Source organism: Cibotium barometz, chromosome 41 (assembly GCF_041138505.1).
Source record: "Cibotium barometz isolate CiBa-2024 chromosome 41, ASM4113850v1, whole genome shotgun sequence".
In the NCBI taxonomy this organism is placed as follows: Eukaryota; Viridiplantae; Streptophyta; class Polypodiopsida; order Cyatheales; family Cibotiaceae; genus Cibotium; species Cibotium barometz.
In genome coordinates, this window is record NC_141086.1 from 38940275 (window position 1) to 38967116 (window position 26842).

A 26842-nucleotide genomic window follows, 5' to 3' on the forward strand; every position below is an offset into this window, starting at 1 on the left:
TCATGATATGAAATATCTTTGTACTCTTGGAGGCCTATAAAAAGGATCATAGTCTTGGCACCAACACAAGAGAAAATAGAGATCCATCCATAGGAGCCATTACCCTTCATCTTTATCGATCATCCTTAGGCTATCACTCTAGTTATCCTCTCCATCTTCAAGCCTTGTAATCCTTATGCTTGTATCCCTACTTTTCATATCAATAAGATTGTATTGTGGGTTTTTTTTTCCTATCATCAAGTGCATATTCTCTCTCTCTCTCTCTCTCTCTCTCTCTTCCTCTCTCTCTCATTTCAATAGAATATTTATATTCAATGCTTAAAGTTTCTCTTTGGGTAGAGTCTTATTGCGCCCTGTGCATGTGAAGTAAAGAGGAGCAAGGAAAGGTGTGGGATTGCCCCTACTCTCTTCTCCACTAGGCTTGGCATGTCACTAAGAGGGTTGAGGAGGATCTCCCCTAAGAGTGCAGTCCAGGGCCTTGAGTGTTTTGGTGTGAGGTTCAAGAGAGTTTTCCTTTGGAGACTTTTCCATCCCCTTGCCTCCCTCCTCCTTGTGTTTTGTTAGATGGGGATCTAGGCGAGTGTTAGAGGTCACTCCTCTAGAATCCTCCCTCATAAAAGTGGTGCCCCCACTGAGGAGTTCTCATAGTACCTTTAGTTTACAACTCTACCACAAATGTAATCTACTCACATGAATCCCAATTTGCCAATTAGGCCCAATCAACCCTACCAACCTCATTCCCTTCTTTCTATTCATATCATTACAATAAGATCTTCTTCTAGCAAAGGATAGCCTTACTTTTTGGCCCACAACGCTTGGCATAAATTAATGCTACTCCAAATCCTTTTATTTTGCCAATTTTAGATTATAACATTACATTTGATGTTTGCATATTTATTCTCCTATAAGTTACCCCTTGAATATATTCTTAATCACATCTCTCTTCTTCATCCTTTTTCTAAGAAATCTACTACCATGGCAATATCTTTCCCTACATTTCATGGGCAACCAGGCGGGCGAGGATGTATCAAAATTCCTTGACAACTTGGAGATGGCGCACCTCATCCTAGGGAGAGACCAAGACGAAGTAAAACTAAGGGCCTTTCCCTTAGTTTTAAAGGAGGAGGCAAGAATTTGGTATGGAGCACTTCCCCCCACCATCAAACGAGATTGGAATGCTCTTTGTCAAGCTTTCATCAATGATTATGGGAGAGGAGACACACTGGGAGGGAATATGGCAACAATTATTGCAACACAGGCAAGTCTCTCTTCAAGATTTCTCTTCATATAAAGCCAAGTTCCAAAATTTATGGGCCAGATGGGTTTCTTCCTTAGGGGAGAATGAAGTTGCTCCTAACTTCCTCAAGAGGGATAGGTTCATAGTGGGTCTTTTCCCTCCACTTAGGGAAAAATTAGAGTCAAAGTTCCCTCCAACTTTTGAGATTGCACTAGAGGTAGCAAGGGGTAAAGATCACAAATTGAGGTATCAAAACCAAAAGTTTAACATAGAAAGAGAAATAGGGGAGATGGGGGAGAGTTACTCTCAAGATCCACCTCTACCTAGAGCACGATCTACACAAGTGGGAGGCACTAAACAACAAGATCTTCTCCACAAGCTAATTGAGCAGCTGGACCAAATCACCCTAAACCTAATTCAAGAACCTAGGACACAGCCACCTAGGGAAGGTTGAGCACAAAGAAGGAAAGCACAAGAATATATTTGTTACAATTGCAATGAGAGAGGGCATGGAATGTATAATTGCCCATATCCAAGAAGGATCCCAGGTGACATTTATGCAACCTTAACAACAGCTAGGTCCTCCTTAAGCTCCCCAAGTATCCCAACTTCTTTATAAACAACCACCCTCTCAACAACTAGCTGACATTCCACCTCTACCACAAGGAGAAGAGAAGACAATGAATGTGTTAGAGCTTGGAGACTTGCTAGAAGAGATGGATGCATTTCCAATTAAAAGGGCAAGAGTTCAAGAAGAGGCCAAAGATGAAGAATTAGACACCAAGAGGAGGGGATGCAAGGACCCTGGAGGAACGAGCAAGAAAGTTCGAAGACCAAGAAGGAAGATCAATATGGAGGACTTCGTACTAGGAAAAGGTTTCGAGCCCTATAATCTTATCTCTGATGTGAGCAATCAACATCCCAACATCACATGGCCACAACTCTTACAAATAGCACCTAATTTGAGAAGGTAATGGTCAAAGATAGTTAGCACTAGAAGAAAACAGACAAAATTAGTCAAGTTAATCAAAGCTAATCTCGATGAAGATGTTGTTCCTCTAGTGGATGCTTGGATTAAAAGAGATGCGATTCCTAAGGTGTATGTGGATGGGGATGCCCAAATGTGTGTCATGACAGAGAAAACCATGCATAGATTAGGGCTAGAAGTCAATGCTCCATGTCCCTATAAAGCTAAACTAGCCAATAATGTGTGCATCAAGTGCCTAGGAGTCATCAAGGGTGTAAAGGTAATTGTCTGTGGTGTTGAGGAAGAGGTAGACATGTGTGTGATCCCATCAAAGGGGGAGGGCTATCCCATTATTTTAGGTAGGCCTGGGCTCATAGCTATCGGGGAAGACAAAAAATGGGGGACAGGTCTACTAGTTCTCAAGCTAGTAGGAGAGAATGGTGCCAACAGGTCTACTAGTTCTCAAGCCAGTAGGAGAGAATGGTGCCAATAGGAAAAATATCACCTATGACATGAAAAAAAGAAGGAAAGTGGACCTAAGGTATGAAACTATCTTGGATGAAGAAAGCTCATATGATTACTCAAAAACATAAGAGGATTCCTCTATGGAGGTGATGGGACTCATCTTTCAAGGGAAGGAGGCCACCACAACAAAGGGAGACCAAGAAAAGGATGGTGATTCTCTACAGGTTGAGGACAAGCAAAAAAAGAAGATGCTAGCAAAGGATTTGACACCAGAGGAGGAAGTGGCTTACATCACCATGATAAAGAAGTACACCAACCTCTTCATCACCGATTACACCCAGGTAAAAGGAGTGGAAATCAAAAAACATCATATAGAACTAAAGCCTGATGCTAAGCCTGTGGCTCAAAAATTAAGAAGGTTAGTAGTGGTCTAGAGGGAGGCTTTACTAATGGAGGTAAAGAGGCTCTTGAAAGCAAGTTTTATTTACCCAGTGGAAAACTCAGATTGGGTCTTCCCTATACTTGTTACCCCTAGGAAGAATGGAAAATGGAGGATCTATGTAGATTACAAGCCCTTAAATGCTGATACAAAGAGGGACCACTTCCCCCTCCCATTCCAAGATGAAATCTTGAATGAAGTAGCAAGCCATGAAAGGTACATAGTATGTGACGGTTACTCTGGCTAATTCCAAATCAGGATAGCAGAGGAGGATCAACACAAAACCACCTTCACCACTCCATGGGGATGCTTTGCTTACAAAGTAATGCCTTTTGGCCTCAGAAAAGCACCTCCCACCTTCCAGAGATTCATGAATTATGTTTTTCAGCCCTTCTTTGGGAACTCTATTAGGGTCTACATGGATGATTTCTGCAGCAAGGAATTGCATTTCCAAAGAGTCAAAGAAGGGTTACAAAGGTTGTACCAATTGGGTGGACAATTGAATCCTGACAAGTGCCACATAACTCAAAGTGAAGTGAAATTTTTGGGACACATCTTAGAAAGAGGAATTGAAGCGGATTCAGCCAAGATTGAGGATCTTTTAGCTCTACCTTCACCCAAAAATGCAAGGGAGCTAGTCACATTCATTTAGAAAACCAAGTACATGTCTCGGTTCATCCATCTTCTCTCACAAATTGTTTCACCATTGCAGAAGTTAGCACATAAAGGGACCTTCACTTGGGATGAGGAGTGTGAAAATCAGTTTCAAGAAATAAAGAAGGTTCTTAATTCATTGCCAACCCTAATGCCACCACTATGGAATGAAGTGTTCTATGTTTCTCCAAGTGTGGGGACCAAGGCTATTGGTGGGGAAGTCTTGATGCATAAGCACCCAAAGAGCTCCTACATGAGGCTAATCTATTTTTCTAGCAGGATTATGACACAAGCAGAGAAAGGCTACAAAGAAGTAGAACAAATGGTTTTAGCTCTCATATTTGTAGTAAGAAAGTTCAAGTCTTATCTCTTGCCCAAGAAGTTTATAATTTTAACAGTGGAGCAGACATTTCCATATGTTGTACAACACATGACCACTTCCCCAATGATAGCGAAATGGATTTTGGAGCTTCAAGAGTATGACTACACTTTTATAGTGGAGGATAGCACTAGGGCAAGTTTGGCAGACATTCTAACCTACAGGTCCCATGAAAAGAAGATCACCATCAAGTGCAATGGTGAGGAGACAAAGCCCACAATTCAAGAAGATCTAGAAGGTGCCTTCATTATGTATTTTGATGGAGCCTATAGGAGACAAAGTAATCAAGCAACAGGTGGAGTCATCATCTACAACAACCCACAAGGTGAGGAGGTCACTAGACAAGGTAAAACTCTCCCTGGGATCTGTCAGGCGTTTTTCTGAAAGGTGTTTTGGGCTTGTGTACATATGGATGCATGGCATGTGTGAAGGCTTTGCTATGGAATGTCTTGGCAGATGTACAGGGTGGATGGTTTGGATGTAGGCTTGTGCAGGCCTGTCCGGAGTGTGGTCCGTTGGAGATGATATCAGTTGTTTGGCAGCTTTGTTGTGTATGCGTCCCTTTAAATGAATGGGTACTAGCGGGTTGCATTTGATGAAGGAGTGTGTGGAAGCATGGGAGCAGTTAATAATTGAGAGGACCAAGGTCGCATTGAACATGGTGTGAAAAGCATTGGGGTGGCCATTTTTTAGGCTTTTTATAAAAATAATAAATATCAACGTGGCTAGCTAGAAGAAGCCACTTGGCCACTTGTTCAATTGCCAGCGCTGCTGCCAACATGTGAATGGCGAAGTCTAGAGGGTTGGCAAAGAGTGGAGTCGGGTCGTAAGGTAAAAGGTGGCCACCTCATGGGTGAGAAGAGTTCTGGTCATTCTGCAGAGACAAACGCGAAGGGAACTACCGCCTTGTAGAAGGAGAGAGGGCTCTCGGGTGAGCGTGGAGGCGCAAGGAGAGAGCTGCAGAGCAGCAAGAAGGTGGTTGCCGCCTCGTAAAACAGAGGCTTCTCCGACCAGCGTGGGAGAGCTAGGGGATCGGAAGCTGATCGAAGAGGACAGCGTGGCTGCAGGCAACGAGTGGGGGCTTCTCTGACGAAGAGCTGGTGTTGAGCTGTGGTGGGGCTGGTAGCACATCGTCGAGGGAGAAGTTGGACGTGACCAGAAGCTGATGCGCAGGGGCTCGAGTGGGTTGGGGTCGCGGATGGTTAGTGACTAGAGAGCAGTGGAAGGGAGCTGCAGCGAAGAGGACAGTGTGGAGTGAAGCTGTGGTTGCTGGTGTTGACAGAGGACCGACAGTGTGAAGATTGAAAGTGCTTTGGGTGTTGTGTGTGGGGACAAGCTTGTATGAAGTGTTGTCTGGGAATATAATTGCTGGGTGTTTACTTCGTTGTGGTGCCCCTGTTTTGGCTGTCTGTCTGGTGTGGGTGGTGTGGTGAGCCATGAGAGAAGTGTTCCAGCCGGTGTGGCTGGTGGTTTCCCCGTTTGTGGTGTTTGTTTCCAAGGCTGTTGGAGTGGACAGCTATAGAGGCAGGTGATTCCGTGTTCGGAATTTCCGACAGCTTTCTGGTGCCCCCACTGAGGAGAGCTTTGGTGTTGTTCTTTGCCTAGAAGGGTGTATGACCCACTGAGGAGAGCTCTGGGATTGTTACAGGTTTTCATGATGTTGTCTTATCCAAAATTTCATCGCAAGAAAGTTGAGGATGTGTTTGATTTCTTGGAGCAAATGGAGTTGGCATGCATTAGCAATCATGTGACAGATGAAGAGTAGGTTCTGAGGCTAGTAAAGATTTTCTTGAAGGGAGATGCCCGAAGCTGGCTTAAGGATTTTGAAGTACAAGATGCGGCATGTGAGCCACATGGTGTTTTGACCTTAGACAGGTTGAAAGAAGGCCTTTTGGAGCAACAAGCGCAGAGGAACCTAGTGTGCTTTGGCAGAAGTTGAGCATCTTGAAGCAGGTCCATGGGCAATCACTGGATGATTTTGTGAAGGTATTTACATGTTTGTGGGGTAAGTGGTGTATGACATTGAAGCAGGAAGTTCCTCCTATGTTTCTGAAGAAGAGCTTGTTTATTGATGGTTTGCTACCCCATTTGAAGGTCAGGGTTGAGTTGAAGAATCCCAAGTCAGTTTTGCTGATGCAGTTAGGGTTGCTAGGGAAAAGGAAAGAAAGATTTTGAAGCAGATGGAGATGGGTATTTATCCGTATGAAGGTGTTATGACTGCAAGGGATATGCATGTAAATTTGGTTGAGGTGGATAAGAGTCCTATGCAAAGTTTGATTAGACAGGAGCCTCAAAGGCCTATGCAAGTGCAAAGGGGGATGTTTTATGTGCCTTCTGATTTTTTTCCAAAGTCTTTAAAGCATGTGAATGTGGATGAAAAGCAGGATGAGGAATCTAGGTCAAGGATTGAGACTTTTGCAGATGAGGAGTTGCCAGTGGATTCTTCTTTGGATTTGGATATTATGGCTGTACATGACAATGATTTGGAATGTTCTATTGAAGATCATTTGCATTTGGATTTGGATGATATGCATGCACATGGAAGCAAAGAGGATGATGCCTTGGGATTGGCTGATGATAAGAAGGAAGAGGAGTTGGATACAGAATGCTTTGAGGAAGATTCTTTGGATGATTCTATAAGGGAGGAGGATGGGGTAGAGACTTGTGATGAAGTGAAGACGGTTTGCAATGCAGATGTGGAGAGCATGGAGGAAGATCCTATTATTATGGATTTTCTTGGATAGCTTGATGGTGATATGGTACCTGCGATGAATGGTATGGATGTTTTTCCATTTGATGCATTATGTGCTGGGGAGTCTTTGGACGATGATACTAGGGGGGTTGGCAACATTCAAGAAGGTATGCATGTTGATTTGGCTGATGAAGAGCGTTGTGAGGTGAGTATTATGCTTGAGGATGATATATGGGCAGTTTCTAGCCTTGATGATATATGGGCAGTTTCCACCGTACCGGAGCCAGAGATGGACATGGATGCAGACATGGTCAAGAGTGTAACTAAGGCTTCTTTGCGTGTTGCTGAAATTCTAAAGGCAAAGTCCATGGATGACAAGGATTCTGGTTGTGAAGAGATGCCTGAATTACAAGAGCTGGAAGTGCTGGTGGATACTACTGTTGGAAAGGATCTGGATTTTTGTGTGCAGAAAGGTCAAAATGTTGGAACCTGGCCTTCACTGGTGTTGATGAATTGGATGCTAGATGTTGCAATGCCACAAGTTTTGAAGACAAGGGGGTTGGTTTGGGGTGAAGTGTTCTTTCATAGCAAAGGCTTGAGGGTGATGCTGTGTGGTCAGAGTCGGTGAATGCTTATCGGACATAAATGATTTTGTGGTGCATAAAGGTCAAAATGATGTTTGGTATATGTAGTGATACAGCCATGGTTTTTCACAGATGTTGGGAAATGGGATGGTGAGTTACAGCTGTTTCCTTTTGATCCTCGTGGATAGCTACTGGACTTTATCTTTTTGCTGCTGAGCATGAATGCTCTAGCAGATGGGGGGGTTGGCAAAGTATGTCAGGCGTTTTTCTGAAAGGTGTTTTGGGTTTGTGTACATATGGATGCATGGCATGTGTGAAGGATTTGCTATGAAATGTCTTGGCAGATGTACAGGGTGGATGGTTTGGCTATAGGCTTGTGCAGGCCTGTCCGGAGTGTGGTCCGCTGGAAATGATATCAGCTGTTTGGCAGCTTTGTTGTGTATGCGTCCCTTTAAATGAATGGGTACTAGCAGGTTGCATTTGATGAAGGAGTGTGTGGAAGCATGGGAGCAGTTAATAATTGAGAGGACCAAGGTCGCATTGAACATGGTGTGAAAAGCATTGGGGTGGCCATTTTTTAGGCTTTTTATAGAAATAATAAATATCAACGTGGCTAGCTAGAAGAAGCCACTTGGCCACTTGTTCAATTGCCAGCGCTGCTGCCAACATGTGAATGGCGAAGTCTAGAGGGTTGGCAAAGAGTGGAGTCGGGTCGTAAGGTAAAAGGTGGCCGCCTCATGGGTGAGAAGAGTTCTGGTCATTCTGCAGAGACAAACGCGAAGGGAACTACCGCCTTGTAGAAGGAGAGAGGGCTCTCGGGTGAGCGTGGAGGCGCAAGGAGAGAGCTGCAGAGCAGCAAGAAGGTGGTTGCCGCCTCGTAAAACAGAGGCTTCTCCGACCAGCGTGGGAGAGCTAGGGGATCGGAAGCTGATCGAAGAGGACAGCGTGGCTGCAGGCAATGAGTGGGGGCTTCTCTGACGAAGAGCTGGTGTTGAGCTGCGGTGGGGCTGGTAGCACATCGTCGAGGGAGAAGCTGGACTTGACCAGAAGCTGATGCGCAGGGGCTTGAGTGGGTTGGGGTCACCGATGGTTAGCAAGACCAGAGAGCAGTGGAAGGGAGCTGCAGTGAAGAGGACAGTGTGGAGTGAAGCTGTGGCTGCTGGTGTTGAGAGAGGACCGACAGTGTGAAGATAGAAAGTGCTTTGGGTGTTGTGTGTTGGTGACAGATGGTGCCAACGTGAAGGACCGTCTGAAGAGAGAGAGGTGTTGGCGGTGATGACTGACGCAGGCAAAGACAGTAGAGGTAGCCGTTTCAGAGAGTGCTGGCGACACACGCAGAAGTGATGGGCTGCAGAGAGGGTTGAGGGTTGCTGGTGGGGCGCCCTCTGAAGAGAGAGAGGGGCCGGGTTCTTTCTCGTGTGGTTTGCGTAGCCACGGACGCTACTAGTGGTGGCTGGTCGTTTCGTGTATGGTTGCCGTCAGGGCAGAGAGTGCAATGCAGAGAAGTGTTGGTGGGTCGTGTGGCTGAAGAGGCTTGGTCGTCAGACGGACGCAAGGTTGTAATTCATGAGGTTGTGAGGCCGTGGTGGAATTCCCTTGGTAGTAAATCCAGGCCTGAGTGTTTGTATGGTTGTGTGAGTAAGGCTTCTGTGTCGGGAGAAGCTTGTATGAAGTGTTGACTGGGAATATAATTGCTGGGTGTTTACTTTGTTGTGGTGCCCCTGTTTTGGCTGTCTGTCTGGTGTGGGTGGTGTGGTGAGCCGTGAGAGAAGTGTTCCAGCCGGTGGCTGGTGGTGCCCCCGTTCGTGGTGTTTGTTTCCAAGGCTGTTGGAGTGGACAGCTATAGAGGCAGGTGATTCCGTGTCCAGAATTTCCAATAGGATCCATTCCAGTAATGAAGAAGTAGAATATGCTACTCTATATTTTGGTTTGGAATGGTGCTTGGAGCATGGTATTAAGAGGTTGATTGTCAAAGGAGATACCATGTTAGTGGTGAACCAACTACAAGGAGTTTGGTCTTGCAAAAATGCAAATCTATTTACATGGGTCAAGCAAATTAAAAGTTCGATGTAAAAATTTGAAGCTATACAAGTGCATTGTAAGATCCCACTGTTCCCACCGAGCAACGGATTCAAGATACTGGCAGCGGAAGTAGCACTTCTCGTGCGGGACAGGGGTCCCACATTTAGGGCCTCACCCACAGATATCCGGATAAGAGACTAATCCGTCGGTTATTCCAAAACCGAACCCGGAAAAACTTCCTTTACCGGAAAGCACGGGTGATTCCACCAAGAAAACTTTTTACTCTAACGTAGTCAATATCATTTCTGATCAAACTGATCCAATTACATCTTCAAGATACTTGATCAGATCAAGGAAGAAACTTGCACTTGGATCATTGGGATCAACGCTTTTTTCCCCATTCAAGAGGCACAGCCGTTGATTCCTATCCATAGAACAATTACTGTCCGGGATTTACTTTATCTATCATAATAACAAAAGTTGAGTCTCGATTTACGGATCTATCAGTCCAGCCTAACCCCATCCAGTCCCATGGGTTAGCCAACCGCCCGACCACTGTAGTGATGGGATCCAATTTGGAATTTGGTTAGATTTTGTCCCGGGTACCAAGGAAAAGAGTTCCAAGGCCCCCTAGCCGGAAGTTCATGCAAACATAAAACTAGCCACACCACTTACATACCCAATATGAAATTGCCTTTTCCTTAGCATCAGCTAACTTTAAAACAATCCTTTAATGAAACCATAGTACCACTGATCACAATCTTCCAATTTATCCAGTTGATTCATAATTTCCCGTCATTCCTTCATCAGAGTATCTATGGCATCATTGACAACTAGAACGCTCACCACCTGTCCACACAGGGGCCTTTTCAATAGTTCCTAGCCCATAATACTCGGAAATATAATCATTTATAAAAATCAAGATGGACTCTCGTTGAAGATCAGCAAGATCAACCAACAGATCCATATAAAGAGCCATGGACTCATCCATTGAAGACCAGCAAGGTCAATCAACCAGATCCATGCCCGGTTTCACAAAACAACTCTTACTCCTTGTTCCAATATCTTCCTCGACGCACGCGTGGGTATCCTGGGCGACCCAGAGCCCGAGCACCGTATGGTCAGCACCCTCTAGGATCCTTCGCAGGTGACCTAGCGCTTCACTCATAGGCCACTTCCTTGGTCCCTCATCCACCGTACCGAAAGCTCACCATTTTAATCGAACCGAGGCTGGTCAAGACCTCGGCCGACCTTGCTACGCGAGACGTCCTCCATTGACTCTCCGTCAGCAGTTGCAACTTTATCAGTTAGGTCTCCACGACCTTAATCACAAGACGGTCAAAATGCTTTCCCAGCATTCTTGACATAAAACAGCCATTTACAAACAGCATTTACAAACAGTTTACAAATATAATTTCTATATTAACTCTCATTTTTCCACATTATCCCTCATATAATCCACATTACTTATTCCACATTCCATTTATATGTGTACTCATCCAATCACATCATTTTCCATCTCTTCACTTCAGATTCCTTCACATCACATATCATATATTCACATCCATACATCCACATCCACATCCACATCCACATTCACATCCATACATCCACATCTACATGCTTACCTCCATTTTCACATCCTCATTTATACATCCACATCCCATATCCACATTCATACATACACATCCATATCCACATCCATACATCCACATCCACATCCGTACATCCACATGCATACATCCACTATCACGTCCTCATTCATACATCCACATCCACATACATACATACATCCACATCTACATCCACATTCACATACATCCACATCCACATTCCCATTCACATCTATACATCTACATCTACATCCACATACATACATACATCTATATCCACATTCCCATTCACATCTATACATCCACATCTATATCCACATACATACATCCACATCTATATCCACATTCACATACATCCACATCTATATCCACATTCACATACATCCACATCCACATTCCCATTCACATCTATACATCCACATCTACATCCACATACATACATACATCTTTATCCACATTCCCATTCACATCTATACATCCACATACATACATCCACATCTATATCCACATTCACATACATCCACATCTATATCCACATTCACATACATCCACCTCCACATTCCCATTCACATCTATACATCCACATCTACATCCACATACATACATACATCCACATCCACATTCCACATTCACATCTATACAGCCACATCTACATCCACATTCACCTCTATGCATATACATCTTCATGCATACATCCATTTTCACATTCATATATCCACACTCATCTTCATGCATACATCCATTTTCACATTCATACATCCACACTCCCATCTCCACATCCACACATCCACATACATACATCTCTTATCGCATCCTATCCCTTCCCATATCTATTTATAGAATATAAGGGAATTCTTATATTTGATATAAAATTTCTTTACGCATCTAATTATGCATAAATTCCATTTAAGGATACTAACACTTTCGAAATAAAAATCAACCTTTTATGCATCTTCCTATGCATAAATTCATTTTAAATGAGAATGACACTTTGAATTAAAATTCAATCTTTTATGCATCTTCCTATGCATAAATTCATTTTAGATGAGAATGACACTTTTGAATTAAAATCAATCTTTTATGCATCTTCTTATGCATAAATTCAATTTAGATGAGAATGACACTTTTGAATTAAAATCAATCTTTTATGCATCTTCTTATGCATAAATTCAATTTAGTAGGAATTACACTTTTAGAATAAAAGAATTTCTCTTATGCATCTAATTTATGCATAAAATCTATTTATGATGAAAATCACACTTTTAGTATAAAAATATCTTTTATGCATAACTCTATGCATGAAATCCAATTATGATAAAAGTAACATTTTTACAATATAATAATCATCTTTTATGCATACCTCTATGCAAGAATTTCAAATGTGATAAAAGTAACACTTTTACAATAAAATAATCATTTTTTTTTCATATCCCTATGCATGAAATTCAATATGCTAAAAGTAACACTTTTGATATAAAAATTTATCCATTATGCATACTTCTATGCATGTAAATAAAAATGATAAAAGTAACACTTTTGATATAAAAACTTATTCTTTATGCATAATATAAAAATTCAATTTCTCCATGATTATAATGAAATTCTTTCAATTAATCTAGGATGATAATTCCTAGAATATGGTAGGAAGTCCTCTTTTTATGCTTTGAATGAAATTATTTTATGCATAGTTTTTATAAAAATTTTGCCATAGCTCCGCTGCTATGACTGATAAATCTCAATTTTTCTAAGGGATAAAGCTTATCATTAAGGAAATAATTAAAATGATCTCTAATTGGATCATCAATACATAATGGATTGAATCATCAATATACATAAACTAAAAGCATAGAAAAAAGCCATTAATTTGGCCTCAAGCATAGCTTAATCTTGGGTTAAGGAAAAGCTTTATAAAAAGCTTAATTTGGATTGAGAATGGGTCATGAGTATGACCATTTCTTGAGTGAGAGAGAGAGATTACATAAAAGCCATTAGAATTTAAACATAAATGGAAATTAACTTCAATAACATTTATTAAATTATGTAACTCTTCACTACTATTTACCAATTAACTTCAATAGCATTTAAAAAACCATACCAATTAAGCTTCTCAAGCTTGAGAGGGGTTGAGAAGAGAGAAACATTGAGAAATTATAGAAAAGATCAATATTCACTAATTACCTTACAAATTGCTTGATTCTTTGTTCACGGTAGAGGCCCCCAACCAATCAATTGGTTAAGTATGTTGATGGAGCCACTAATGGGGATTGAAGAAAGAGGGAAGCTCCAAAAACTAGTGAATTATTAAATGAATTCACAGTTCTTGGCTTAGGTGGAGTAGAGTAACAATGCATAAACACTATATATTTTTCAACAAGGGGGAGGCTTCTATTTATAGGAAAAATTGAGCTCCTAACCAAACAAACTGATTCTAGAATTTTCTAAATCAGTTTGGTCAATATTTGACCATTTTTAGGTCAGTTAAGCTAACTTTTTCGAACTAGACTTGAATGAGGAGAGAGGAGAGATGAAATATCTCAATTTTTATGAGTATAAAACTCATTCAAGCATGTGAAATATGCACCTCCTTTAAAGAACTCCCCTTCCTTACATATGTGTCATAACAGAATCATTTTAATATTGCTCATAATTTTTTACTAATAAACCTTGTACATTTTCAACTCTTCATCTTATGTGAGCATTTACTCATTTTTGGATACCCAAAATATCTCATATTTTTAATATTGTTCATAGTTTTTTACTAATAAACCTTGTACATTTTCAACTCTTCATCTTATGTGAAATATGCACCTCCTTTAAAGAACTCCCCTTCCTTACATATGTGTCATAATGAAATCATTTTAATATTGCTCATAGTTTTTTACTAATAAACCTTGTACATTTTCAACTCTTCATCTTATGTGAAATATGCACCTCCTTTAAAGAACTCCCCTTCCTTACATATGTGTCATAATGGAATCATTTTAATATTGCTCATAATTTTTTACTAATAAACCTTGTACATTTTCAACTCTTCATCTTATGTGAGCATTTACTCATTTTTGGATACCCAAAATATCTCATATTTTTAATATTGCTCATAGTTTTTTACTAATAAATCTTGTACATTTTCAACTCTTCATCTTATGTGAGCATTTACTCATTTTTGGGTATCTTCTTTTACAAATTGGATTTATCTCCTCCCTACACATCGATTGATGCTATTGGCCCATAGGAACCTTAATTGGACCATAATCCAAAAATTTCTGAAAATCTAGACCCTTAGACTAAGGTCCTTTATACCCATTTCCAATAAATTCTAATTGCACATTGGAAAGTTCTTTTTGAATTTCTGTTTCAGGGGAACTTATTTTAATAAGATGAGATAATTTTCTATCCAAAAATATTAAAAATCTGAATATTCTCTCTCTAAAATATTTTCTCTCTCTAGGTTAAAACAGTTAGAAACAAGGTCTTTATATTTCTGAAGAGGGATTGATTACAGGGGAAGATACTAGACATCAAAAGGGGGTTGGGGAGGAATCTTACATTCTACCCCACTTAAAAAACGCGAGATGTCCTCATCTCACAAACTGGGATAATTTCGCAAGATGCACGAATTATGAGACAGAGAAAAATTTAAATCAGGATTAACCACCAAGAAAAAGTCTCAAAGAGAGCAAGATTCAAGATAAGAACAAGATTTAAACTTTATTCATTCTCGGAACTTATACAGTAAAGATAGAAGAACTCTTTACACTTCCATAAGCCCGTCCATCATATGATCACAAAAGCAGCACTCAGAAGCTGCGCATGTATAAGGTAACTCATCTATGGGAATAATTCTATTGGTTATTGCCGCACCTATCTCAGTGGTATGAGGTGTTCTAACAAAAGGACCTCTGAGAGGTAAGCCAAAAACGGGGTAAAGGCATATCTTCTCATGAGGAAGAAAACACGCCAGTAAGAAGACTTGCTCAGAAAACCCAAGATGTCTTGATCTCATGACGCAGTAGTATCGGGGACCCAAACCCAAGGCTTCGATAACCATGGCCAAGCGGACATTGTTACGAAAGTGCTGCTGACCCCAGGGTGTTACCCTAGTTATGTCTTGATAGGTCTGCCATTTGGTCTGAGCTACAGAAGTTCCTAGGTGAGGAAAAAGTGAGCGCTCATACTGTTCAATAAAATCTTTCTTCACAGACTCACTTGCGTCTTGAAGGTGAGAAATCATCATGGATAAAACTAATTCCTGTTGCCAAGCCATGAAGGAGATTAAGAAGAAGGGAGATCGATGGAAGTAAGATTACTGTGAGCGACAGGTAAAAGTTACGACTTATATAAAGGAAGGAGCTAGCGTAACTTAGAAGCCAACGGTATCTTGTCACTGAAGTTTTACCGTCTTTCCATGATTTGGGTTTGGCACATATTTCTATGAAATACATTAAGAACTTTGAGATGAGGAGGTAAAAGAAGCTTGTAGGCTAAGTCACCTACTTTCATTGAATTCAGATATAAGGCTCACAATATCTGGGGGATAAGTTCTTATACTCCCCAAGAGATAAAGAACTTCTTTTGGGCCGTACTCGAATGAAAACCAAAACCTTGGTATCCAAAACACTGATTTTCACTTCTGAACTCATTGTTCTGAATCCTTAAAACAACGTGACTCCTGAGAAGTATTCTAGGAAAAGGGTCTTCCTTTTTTTAAACACAATCTTTCTTTTATTTTAGAGAGGGAATAATTATAAGATCAAAAAGGGAGATTCTTACTCCTGTATACCTCGAAGGCAGGGGAGGAATCTTACATTCTACCCCACTTAAAAAAGTGCGAGATGTCCTCATCTCGCCAAGTAGAGGATAACTCTTTTTCTTAAGATCCAATTTATTCTAGGGTTCCTTATATTCTGGTCAACCCAACAGAATACGGGGATAAATATCCCTTATATAGAACTCATCATTAAATAACAATTCATTTCAGATCATATCATTCATATCTTTAACACGATAATGGCCCATCAGATCGAAAATTTTTCTTTTTGAACATTCCTCCACGGGAATTTCAGTCAAGCAAGTTTTCAATTTGTCATCCCTTAACTTGATATACCGAGTCAAGTGTTAACAGTAGCACTTTGACAGCACAATCCACTAATCTCATAGTGATTTGCTGAAATCACTATCATCATTCCAGTTATGAATATCATCACAGGGACTCGTCCCATTCATCCTCATTGAGGTTTCGCTCAGCTTATTACACTTCAACCAATTTTCAGGGATCATCATTTTTCAATCAGAGTCCAAATCAATTCATCAATTCTCAAACAGAATTAAAAATCATATCAACCACATTCGAATTCATCATCTGGATAGCATTAACGCTTATAATTTCAAGTCTTAGATTTACTCGTATATACTGTCAGTAAAGAGCTGCAGTTATACTCTCGGTATATACGGATAGTCACGGCCCTTGGAATTATAAGGTAAATACCATCATGTCTAGGCCTCAAGCAAGTCAAGGATTCTATATAATTGCGGTACTTCCATCTGAAGACCCAATTACCAAATTATGAATTTCAGTTTGAATATCAAATTGTATGAATTATATCACACAATTACAACCTTTTTTGTGCTTCTTGATAAATTTTTGACATATTTGGTTTCTCAGTTGATCTTTATTAGCCAAATGCTCTGATACCAACTGTAAGATCCCACTGTTCCCACCGAGCAACGGATTCAAGATACTGGCAGCGGAAGTAGCACTTCTCGTGCGGGACAGGGGTCCCACATTCAGGGCCTCACCCACGGATATCCGGATAAGAGACTAATCCGTCGGTTATTCCAAAACCGAACCCGGAAAAACTTCCTTTACCAGAAAGCACGGGTGATTCCACCAAGAAAACTTTTTACTCTAACGTAGTCAAGATCATTTCTGATCAAACTGATCCAATTACATCTTCAAGATACTTGATCAGATCAAGGAAGAAACTTGCACTTGGATCATTGGGATCAACGCTTTTTTCCCCATTCAAGAGGCACAGCCGTTGATTCCTATCCATAGAACAATTACTGTCCGGGATTTACTTTATCTATCGTAATAACAAAAGTTGAGTCTCGATTTACGGATCCATCAGTCCAGCCTAACCCCATCCAGTCCCATGGGTTAGCCAACCGCCCGACCACTGTAGTGATGGGATCCAATTTGGAATTTGGTTAGATTTTGTCCCGGGTACCAAGGAAAAGAGTTCCAAGGCCCCCTAGCCGGAAGTTCATGCAAACATAAAACTAGCCACACCACTTACACACCCAATATGAAATTGCCTTTTCCTTAGCATCAGCTAACTTTAAAACAATCCTTTAATGAAACCATAGTACCACTGATCACAATCTTCCAATTTATCCAGTTGATTCATAATTTCCATCATTCCTTCATTAGAGTATCTATGGCATCATTGACAACTAGAACGCTCACCACCTGTCCACACAGGGGCCTTTTCAATAGTTTCTAGCCCATAATACTCGGAAATATAATCATTTATAAAAATCAAGATGGACTCTCGTTGAAGATCAGCAAGATCAACCAACAGATCCATATAAAGAGCCATGGACTCATCCATTGAAGACCAGCAAGGTCAATCAACCAGATCCATGCCCGGTTTCACAAAACAACTCTTACTCCTCGTTCCAATATCTTCCTCGACGCACGCGTGGGTATCCTGGGCGACCCAGAGCCCAAGCACCGTATGGTCAGCACCCTCTAGGATCCTTCGCAGGTGACCTAGCGCTTCACTCATAGGCCGCTTCCTTGGTCCCTCATCCACCGTACCGGAAGCTCACCATTTTAATCGAACCGAGGCTGGTCAAGACCTCGGCCGACCTTGCTACGCGAGACGTCCTCCATTGACTCTCCGTCAGCAGTTGCAACTTTATCAGTTAGGTCTCCACGACCTTAATCACAAGACGGTCAAAATGCTTTCCCAGCATTCTTGACATAAAACAGCCATTTACAAACAGCATTTACAAACAGTTTACAAATATAATTTCTATATTAACTCTCATTTTTCCACATTATCCCTCATATAATCCACATTACTTATTCCACATTCCATTTATATGTGTACTCATCCAATCACATCATTTTCCATCTCTTCACTTCAGATTCCTTCACATCACATATCATATATTCACATCCATACATCCACATCCACATCCACATCCACATTCACATCCATACATCCACATCTACATGCTTACCTCCATTTTCACATCCTCATTTATACATCCACATCCCATATCCACATTCATACATACACATCCATATCCACATCCATACTCCACATCCACATCCGTACATCCACATGCATACATCCACTATCACGTCCTCATTCATACATCCACATCCACATACATACATACATCCACATCTACATCCACATTCACATACATCCACATCCACATTCCCATTCACATCTATACATCCACATCTACATCCACATACATACATACATCTATATCCACAATTATTAAATGAATTCACAGTTCTTGGCTTAGGTGGAGTAGAGTAACGATGCATAAACACTATATATTTTTCAACAAGGGGGAGGCTTCTATTTATAGGAAAAATTGAGCTCCTAACCAAACAAACTGATTCTAGAATTTTCTAAATCAGTTTGGTCAATATTTGACCATTTTTAGGTCAGTTAAGCTAACTTTTTGGAACTAGACTTGAATGAGGAGAGAGGAGAGATGAAATATCTCAATTTTTATGAGTATAAAACTCATTCGAGCATGTGAAATATGCACCTCCTTTAAAGAACTCCCCTTCCTTACATATGTGTCATAATGGAATCATTTTAATATTACTCATAATTTTTTACTAATAAACCTTGTACATTTTCAACTCTTCATCTTATGTGAGCATTTACTCATTTTTGGATACCCAAAATATCTCATATTTTTAATATTGTTCATAGTTTTTTACTAATAAACCTTGTACATTTTCAACTCTTCATCTTATGTGAAATATGCACCTCCTTTAAAGAACTCCCCTTCCTTACATATGTGTCATAATGAAATCATTTTAATATTGCTCATAGTTTTTTACTAATAAACCTTGTACATTTTCAACTCTTCATCTTATATGAAATATGCACCTCCTTTAAAGAACTCCCCTTCCTTACATATGTGTCATAATGGAATCATTTTAATATTGCTCATAATTTTTTACTAATAAACCTTGTACATTTTCAACTCTTCATCTTATGTGAGCATTTACTCATTTTTGGATACCCAAAATATCTCATATTTTTAATATTGCTCATAGTTTTTTACTAATAAATCTTGTACATTTTCAACTCTTCATCTTATATGAGCATTTACTCATTTTTGGGTATCTTCTTTTACAAATTGGATTTATCTCCTCCCTACACATGGATTGATGCTATTGGCCCATAGGAACCTTAATTGGACCATAATCCAAAAAATTCTGAAAATCTAGACCCTTAGACTAAGGTCCTTTATACCCATTTCCAATAAATTCTAATTGCACATTGGAAAGTTCTTTTTGAATTTCTGTTTCAGGGGAACTTATTTTAATAAGATGAGATAATTTTCTATCCAAAAATATTAAAAATCTGAATATTCTCTCTCTAGAATATTTTCTCTCTCTAGGTTAAAACAGTTAGAAATAAGGTCTTTATATTTCTGAAGAGGGATTGATTACAGGGGAAGATACTAGACATCAAAAGGGGGTTGGGGGAGGAATCTTACATGCATCATGTATCTAAGATGAAAAATAAGGAAGCATATGCTTTAGCCAATGACCAATTTATGGTGGTAGTGGGAGAAATCAAATTTTAGCAACCAAAATTCTAGGGACAAGAGGAGCTTTAGGACATAACCTATTTCATCCAGACAGGTGAGTGTCCCAAGGACTTATCCAAGGTTCAAAAACTTAGGCTGGCAAAGAGAGCCATATCTTATCAATTCATAAGGCAGGACCTTTACCATAAAGGGAAAGATTTAGTCTTGAGAAGGGTGCCATCCTCCAAAGAGATAGTTCATATTTTAAAATCTTGCCACCATGATGAGGTATGTGGGGGTCACTTTGCCCAAGAGATCACCCCATAAGAAAAATACTTCAAGCACGATTTGTGTGGCTTAGTTTGCATAAGGATGTCCAGCATTGGTGCAAAGCTTACAATGCATGTGAGATGGCAGGGAACAAGAGGCTAACTTATGAGCCTAGGACCCCAATATTCTCTTTTGGCCCATTTGAAAAATGGGGATTTGATGCCATTGGGCCTCTTCCAAGGACTCCATTAGGGAAGGAGTACATCATTGTGGTAGTAGACTACATGACAAGATGGGCAGATGCAACAAGCACAAGCATAATCACGGTGGCCAGAGTTGTGGGTAAGTTCGTATTTGATCACATATGTAGTAGATTTGGTACCCCAAACGAGATGGTGATTCTCAATTCCTCATTTGATTCATTGAAGTGACATTCATCATTTGAAGTAATTGGCTTGAAATATTGTTAGATCGAGGCCTTGGATTCTGAGGAGAACTCTTACAGGATTTACTTAGAAGATTAAACATCAACCATAGGAACTCTAGCCCATACTATCCACAATGTAATGGCTAGTAGAGAAGGTTAATGGAATGATATGTAAGATCATCACAAAGTAGGTGGCTAACCGGCAAAAAGATTGAGACAAGCACTTAACTGCAGTTTAATGGGCCTGCAGGACATCTTTTAAAGCCTCTACCCAATTCACCCCCTTTTACCTGGTCTATGGACAAGACGTCCTTCTACCCATCAAGGTAGAACTAGCCAGCTTGAGATTGATGGTGGATAGCAGGATAGAGCCCACTGAGAGATTAAACCAGAGGCTTCTAGACCTCCAAAGGCTAGAGTTGGATAGAGAGCAAGCCATGGATTACTACATAGCACAAGCCAACAAGAAGAGGGACAAAATTAACTAGAAACTCCAGGACAAGGGGTTGAAGGAGGGCATGTTGGTCCTTAGGTATGATAGTAGATTGGACAATAGACATGATGCAAAGTTTCAACAGAGATGGGAGGGCCCCTTTATCATCAAGAACAGATTTAATAATGACAGCTACTAGTAGCTACAAGATCTCTCGGGAAAGATGCACAAAACTAGGGTCAATGGTTGGTGGCTAAAACCCTATTTTCATAGGATAGAGCAAATAGTAGAAGAGGAGGATCTATCTACTCACTTCATCAATCTTTAGGAAAAGCAAGAAGTACATAACAAAGATCAAGGAGATTTTGCCTCCTCTCTCACCGCACGTTTCAGCCAACCATTGGGCTAGAGGTATAAATGCCTCTAGTTATGGGAGGAGGGCTGAGTATGAGACATGGTAAATTGAAATCCCCCATGCATTAATTGTTTCTCATAGGGCTTGGGAAAAATGCACAAAATCTTTCCCCCCATCTCCCTTCTACCTTTTCAAAATCCCTTAGATACTATATCTATAACTACACTATAGGTATGCATATTTCTACCACCTACTATTTGCCATATTTTTTCTCTCATCTTTATATATATATATACTTGCACAAGTAAATAAATCCTAAGTCTATTTCCTCATATATATTTATGCCTAAGATATCTTTTTCCTAAAAGTCTCTTTTTTGCATGCAACAACCTACTATGCCCTATCCTAGCTATGCTATGATACTACTATATATATTATTTACACCACCATATTGTATTTATTAGAGTTCACACCTAATAGATACAAAAGCCATGCTACACCATATATGTATTTATTAGAGTTCACACCTAATAGATACAAAAGCCATGCTACACCATATATATACATATATATTCTGTATAATATCATTTGTTCTCCCTCGTTTATCAATCTCTACTCTACCACCCACTTTTTTCCCTACACCACCCTATGGGGCCCACATGGGCCCACCCACTCCCATGTGTTTACATGGGTCTCACTTGTCCCACACGCATGGTGGAAGCTCCCTCTTCACACCCTCATGCATAGCCTCGCCACCTGGGCCCATGTGGGCCATCCCGCACACACATGCTTGACCAAATCCTCATCAAGCTTCTCTCCCACATGAACAACCCCACACATGCCACCCTCCATGTAATTGTTAATTACTTTCCTTTTTTGGAGAATTTATCATTAACCTACAAACCAACCATCTTTCGAAACATCCATGAGGGTTCACTAAGCCTCTACACACCATCTACATATCCTTGGAGAGGCTCATTTTGTGGAGAATTACTTGGAGATATTTTAGCTCATGTAACCCCAACTCACCTTGGATATCCAAAGTATCTCCATTTATCAAAATATCCTCATCTATCCAAAATATCCCACCACATGGCAGGCTAAGACGACACCAAACTTTGTAATATCTCATGATATGAAATATCTTTGTACTCTTGGAGGCCTATAAAAAGGGTCATAGTCTTGGCACCAACACAAGAGAAAATGGAGATCCATCCAAAGGAGCCATTACCCTTCATCTCTATCACCATCATCCTTAGGTTATCACTTTAGTCATCCTCTCCATCCTCAAGCCTTGTAATTCTTATGCTTGTATTACTACTTTCATATCAATAAGATTGTATCGTGGGTTTTGTTTCCTATCATCAAGTGCATATTCTCTCTCTCTCTCTCTCTCTCTCTCTCTCTCTCTCTCTCATTTCAATAGAATATTTATATTCCATGCTTAAAGTTTCTCTTTGGGTAGAGTCTTAATGTGCCCCGTGCATGTGAAGTAAGGAGGAGAAAGGAAAGGTGTGGGCTTGCCCCTAGTCTCTTCTCCACTAGGCTTGGCATGTCACTAAGAGGGTTGAGGAGGAGCTCCCCTAAGAGTGCGGTCTAGGGCCTTGAGTGTTTTGGTGTGAGGTTCAAGAGAGTTTTCCTTTGGAGCCTTTTCCATCACCTTGCCTCCCTCCTCCTTGTGTTTTGTGAGGTGGGGATCTAGGAGAGTGTTAGAGGCCGCCCCTCTAGAATCCTCTCTCACCGGCAAGATACCCACGATGTGTTAAGTTAAGCATTTCCCATTCCATTGGAAGAGGGATAGTGTAGAGAGTTAGAGAAAGAGAGAGAGTTAGAGAGAGAGTGTAGAATATATATATATATATATATATATAGAGAGAGAGAGAGAGAGAGAGAGAGAGAAAGAAATAAGGTGTGAAGAGCCAACACTCTCCATCCAAGCCCATGCGGCTGGCCACTATTGGTTGTACTTGGCTTGGATCATTCGCCACTCCTCCTCATCGAGCCAAGTAAGTTTTGGCTTCCCCTCGTCATAGCATCCTGCACCTGGATCTATGTAATGCCATGGTTTTAACCATGACACTGTTGATCCATTGATTTGGCACTACATTGCCTGCTGCGAGAGTGTACTTGCTCTTAATTTGCTCAGTGGTGAAGTGTTTCTTATCTTTATCTAGGGCAACCCACTTCTTCATCACTTCATGCGCAAATTGAATCTTTAAGAGCTCACGGATGCGTCCTTTCATCTCCTTCCCTATGTCATCCATGAGCATGGCTCCGTTGCGCACATGATACACTTTCTATGTGAATGCCATGCGAGGAGTGTAAGGACTCCTAGGTGTGCGAAGTGTACTAGCTGAGGCGATGGGTGGGTGTCGATGTGTATTGAGACACTAGGGGGGTAACTCATAAATATGTAGGCATAGCACGTCGGTTCAACATAAGGGGTTTTTAAAATCCCTGAATGCATGTAAGAGAGTTTACATATAGTGAACCCCCCGAGAGAGGAGACACTGCATGTGTGCCACCACTCCCCAAAAAACCACCACAACCACCTCCACCACTATTACGTCTATGTGTAGTCAAGAGACGGCTAGGGGTGTGTGCCAGTGTAAGTGAGGGAGTGGGGATCGGTGTGGCTATAGTGGTGGGTGGACGGAGTGGAGGGCCCAACTCCCCCCAAAGTACTTTTTGTCCCATGGCTCTCAGCATATAGAGCTAGATGCAAGAAGCATGCATGCATTAAGGTCTATGCATAGAGCTAGATGCAAGAAGCATGCATGGAGCTTAATGTATGAAGCTAGATCTAGCATGCATGCATTAATAAGCATGTATGCAAGAAGCATGCATAGATCTCAATGCATGCATAAAGCTAGATGCAAGAGCTTGCATAGAGCTAGATGCAAGAGCTTGCATAGAGCTTTATGCATGCATTGAGATCTATGCATGCATAGATCTCAATGCATGCATAAAGCTAGATGCTGCTTGCATAGAGCTAGATGCATAGATCTAGATGCAAGAAGCATGCATAGATCTCAATGCATGCATAAAGCTAGATGCAAGACCTTGCATAGAGCTAGATGCATAGATCTAGATGCAAGACATTGTATACAGCTAGATGAAAGAGTGATGCATAGAGCTAGATGTATAGAGATAGATGCAAGAGCTTGCATAGACCTATGTGTAATAGGCGGATGCATAGAGTCTACATAGAGCTAGATGCATTAAGCATGTATGCAAGAAGCATGCATAGAGCTAGATGCATAGAGATTAATGCATGGATAGACCTTTATGCACGAAGAATGCATGCATTAAGCTCTGCAAGCTTGCGATCGAGAAGCCTATGCAAGCTATATACATAATCTTCACGCAAGCTTGGAAGAAGCCTATGCATAGAAGCTTCTATGCAAGCTCTATGCATGAGCTTCTTGTATAAACTCTATACAAGGGAAAAAGCTTATGCATAGAGAAGCCTATGCATAAGTTCTATGCATGAGCTTCTTTCATAAACTCTATACAAGAAAAAAAGCCTATACATCATGCTTTATCTACCCACCTCCCCATCTCAGGGCCTCTTGTATAAGCTTATGCATAGAGAAGCCTATGCATAAGTTCTATGCATAAGCTTCTTTCATGAACTCTATACAAGGAAAAAAGCCTATACATCATGCTTTATCTACCCACCTCCCCATCTCAGGGCCTCTTGTATACAAGTAAAAAACTCTATACAAGTAAAAAAGAGAAAAAACAACAAAGCACCAAGGTTTACGGTCCATACCTAGAAGTGAAGAGGTTGTGTAAAGATAGGAAGAACTGCAAATACACACAACACAAGCAAACTAGCAAGCAAATCAGACCATTAATAGAGCTCGGGAAGGCAAAGTAAGCAAAGGCCCTTTCTTTTGATGCCATTATTTGAGTAGTGAGAGAAGGAGAAGAGAAGGAGGAGAAGAAGAAAAACCTGTAAAACAAAACAAACACATACAAATACACACACACACACACACACACACACACACACAACACACAAAGAGGAGGGAGTGAAGAGTCTTTACCTCTGAATCTAACTCTGTACTTCAAGAAACAAGAAAAAAGATTGCATAATAAAGTTATGTAATTTTTACGGGCACTGGAATGTGCACTGATATAAGCATCAGTATATACACTCGTATAATAATCAAAATAATTTTCGACGATTATACCGATGAATATATCGACACTGATACCAGTGCAATTATTGACGCCTATAATTTTTTCATAAAATTTGAATTTAAATTTTTTCTCACGACCCGGCATTTCACATTACATTGTTTGACAAATTTGGTATTCCCTATATAAGATACCCCCATTAGCCCAAATTAAAAACATCCCAATGTGGTGGAGATGGCAAACAATGACAACGTGGAGCCCCAATACACTCGTGACATGGAGCCTCAATACACTCGTGACATGGAGCCTCCAAACACTGGCATGGCATCCATTGAAGTGTCTGTGTCAATCTTGAAGAGAGATGCATATACCCTTGCACATGTTGTAAGTATTAAGTCACTCAAAAATGGAGAATTTGTAATAACCATGTACGGATGTATGGTATATATCGAGTGGAACGTCTACAAAATCTATGTTTTCTCTCTCACGGAGATCCTAGTAATATTGATGATCTTGTCGGAGAACGTAGAAATCCACCCTGACAGAACACTATGAGATACAATTTTCAGGACAAGAAATCGAACAAACCAAAATATACAGGACATTTCTCCTTGTGAACCCATCCAACAACATCAACAACAAGAGGAAATGTTAGAGGAGGCTACAATGGATGAGATGTTGGACGCATTTACAGAATCCCTTGGCGATAGACTAGAGACTCATGGTGAGAAGAACGATACCACAACATGACGTTAAGATATAAGACATGAAAAAGAGGAATTTCATAACCTCGCACATCTACCACTTTATCCTTGAGCCCGGATATCCAAATTACACACATGTCTATCTGTGTTGAGGTTACAATCAATGTTTGGGTGGTATGATACAAGCATGACACAGCTATGTAAGTATGTATGACATGAAAGACCGTATTAGGTATTATGGGAAAAATCCTGCATTATGGAAATTTTGAAATTGATAGGTTTCATGTATTATGGGAATTTCCCACTTAATGTGGGAAAAGTTATTGTGGAATTTCTTAATATAGAACGGAGGAAGGTAGCGTTGATAATCACCGTTCAAAACAAAAAAGTGGTATTAGTATTTGTGCATAAACATATTTGAAAGGAGTAACTGTTTGATAATCATGTAGGAAGGTGGTGTTGATAAACACCATTAATAAGAAAGTGGTATTTGTTTCTTTGCTAGGACCTGGCAGCACCAAGTGAGTTGTACATTGCACAAAATTTATGAAACAATTGAACAAATAAGATAGAAACATTATTATATCAAAAAAATGTAGGAGGCACAAAGAAAAATTTCATTCAATAAGTGAAAATAAAAAATAAAGAAGATACTAAAG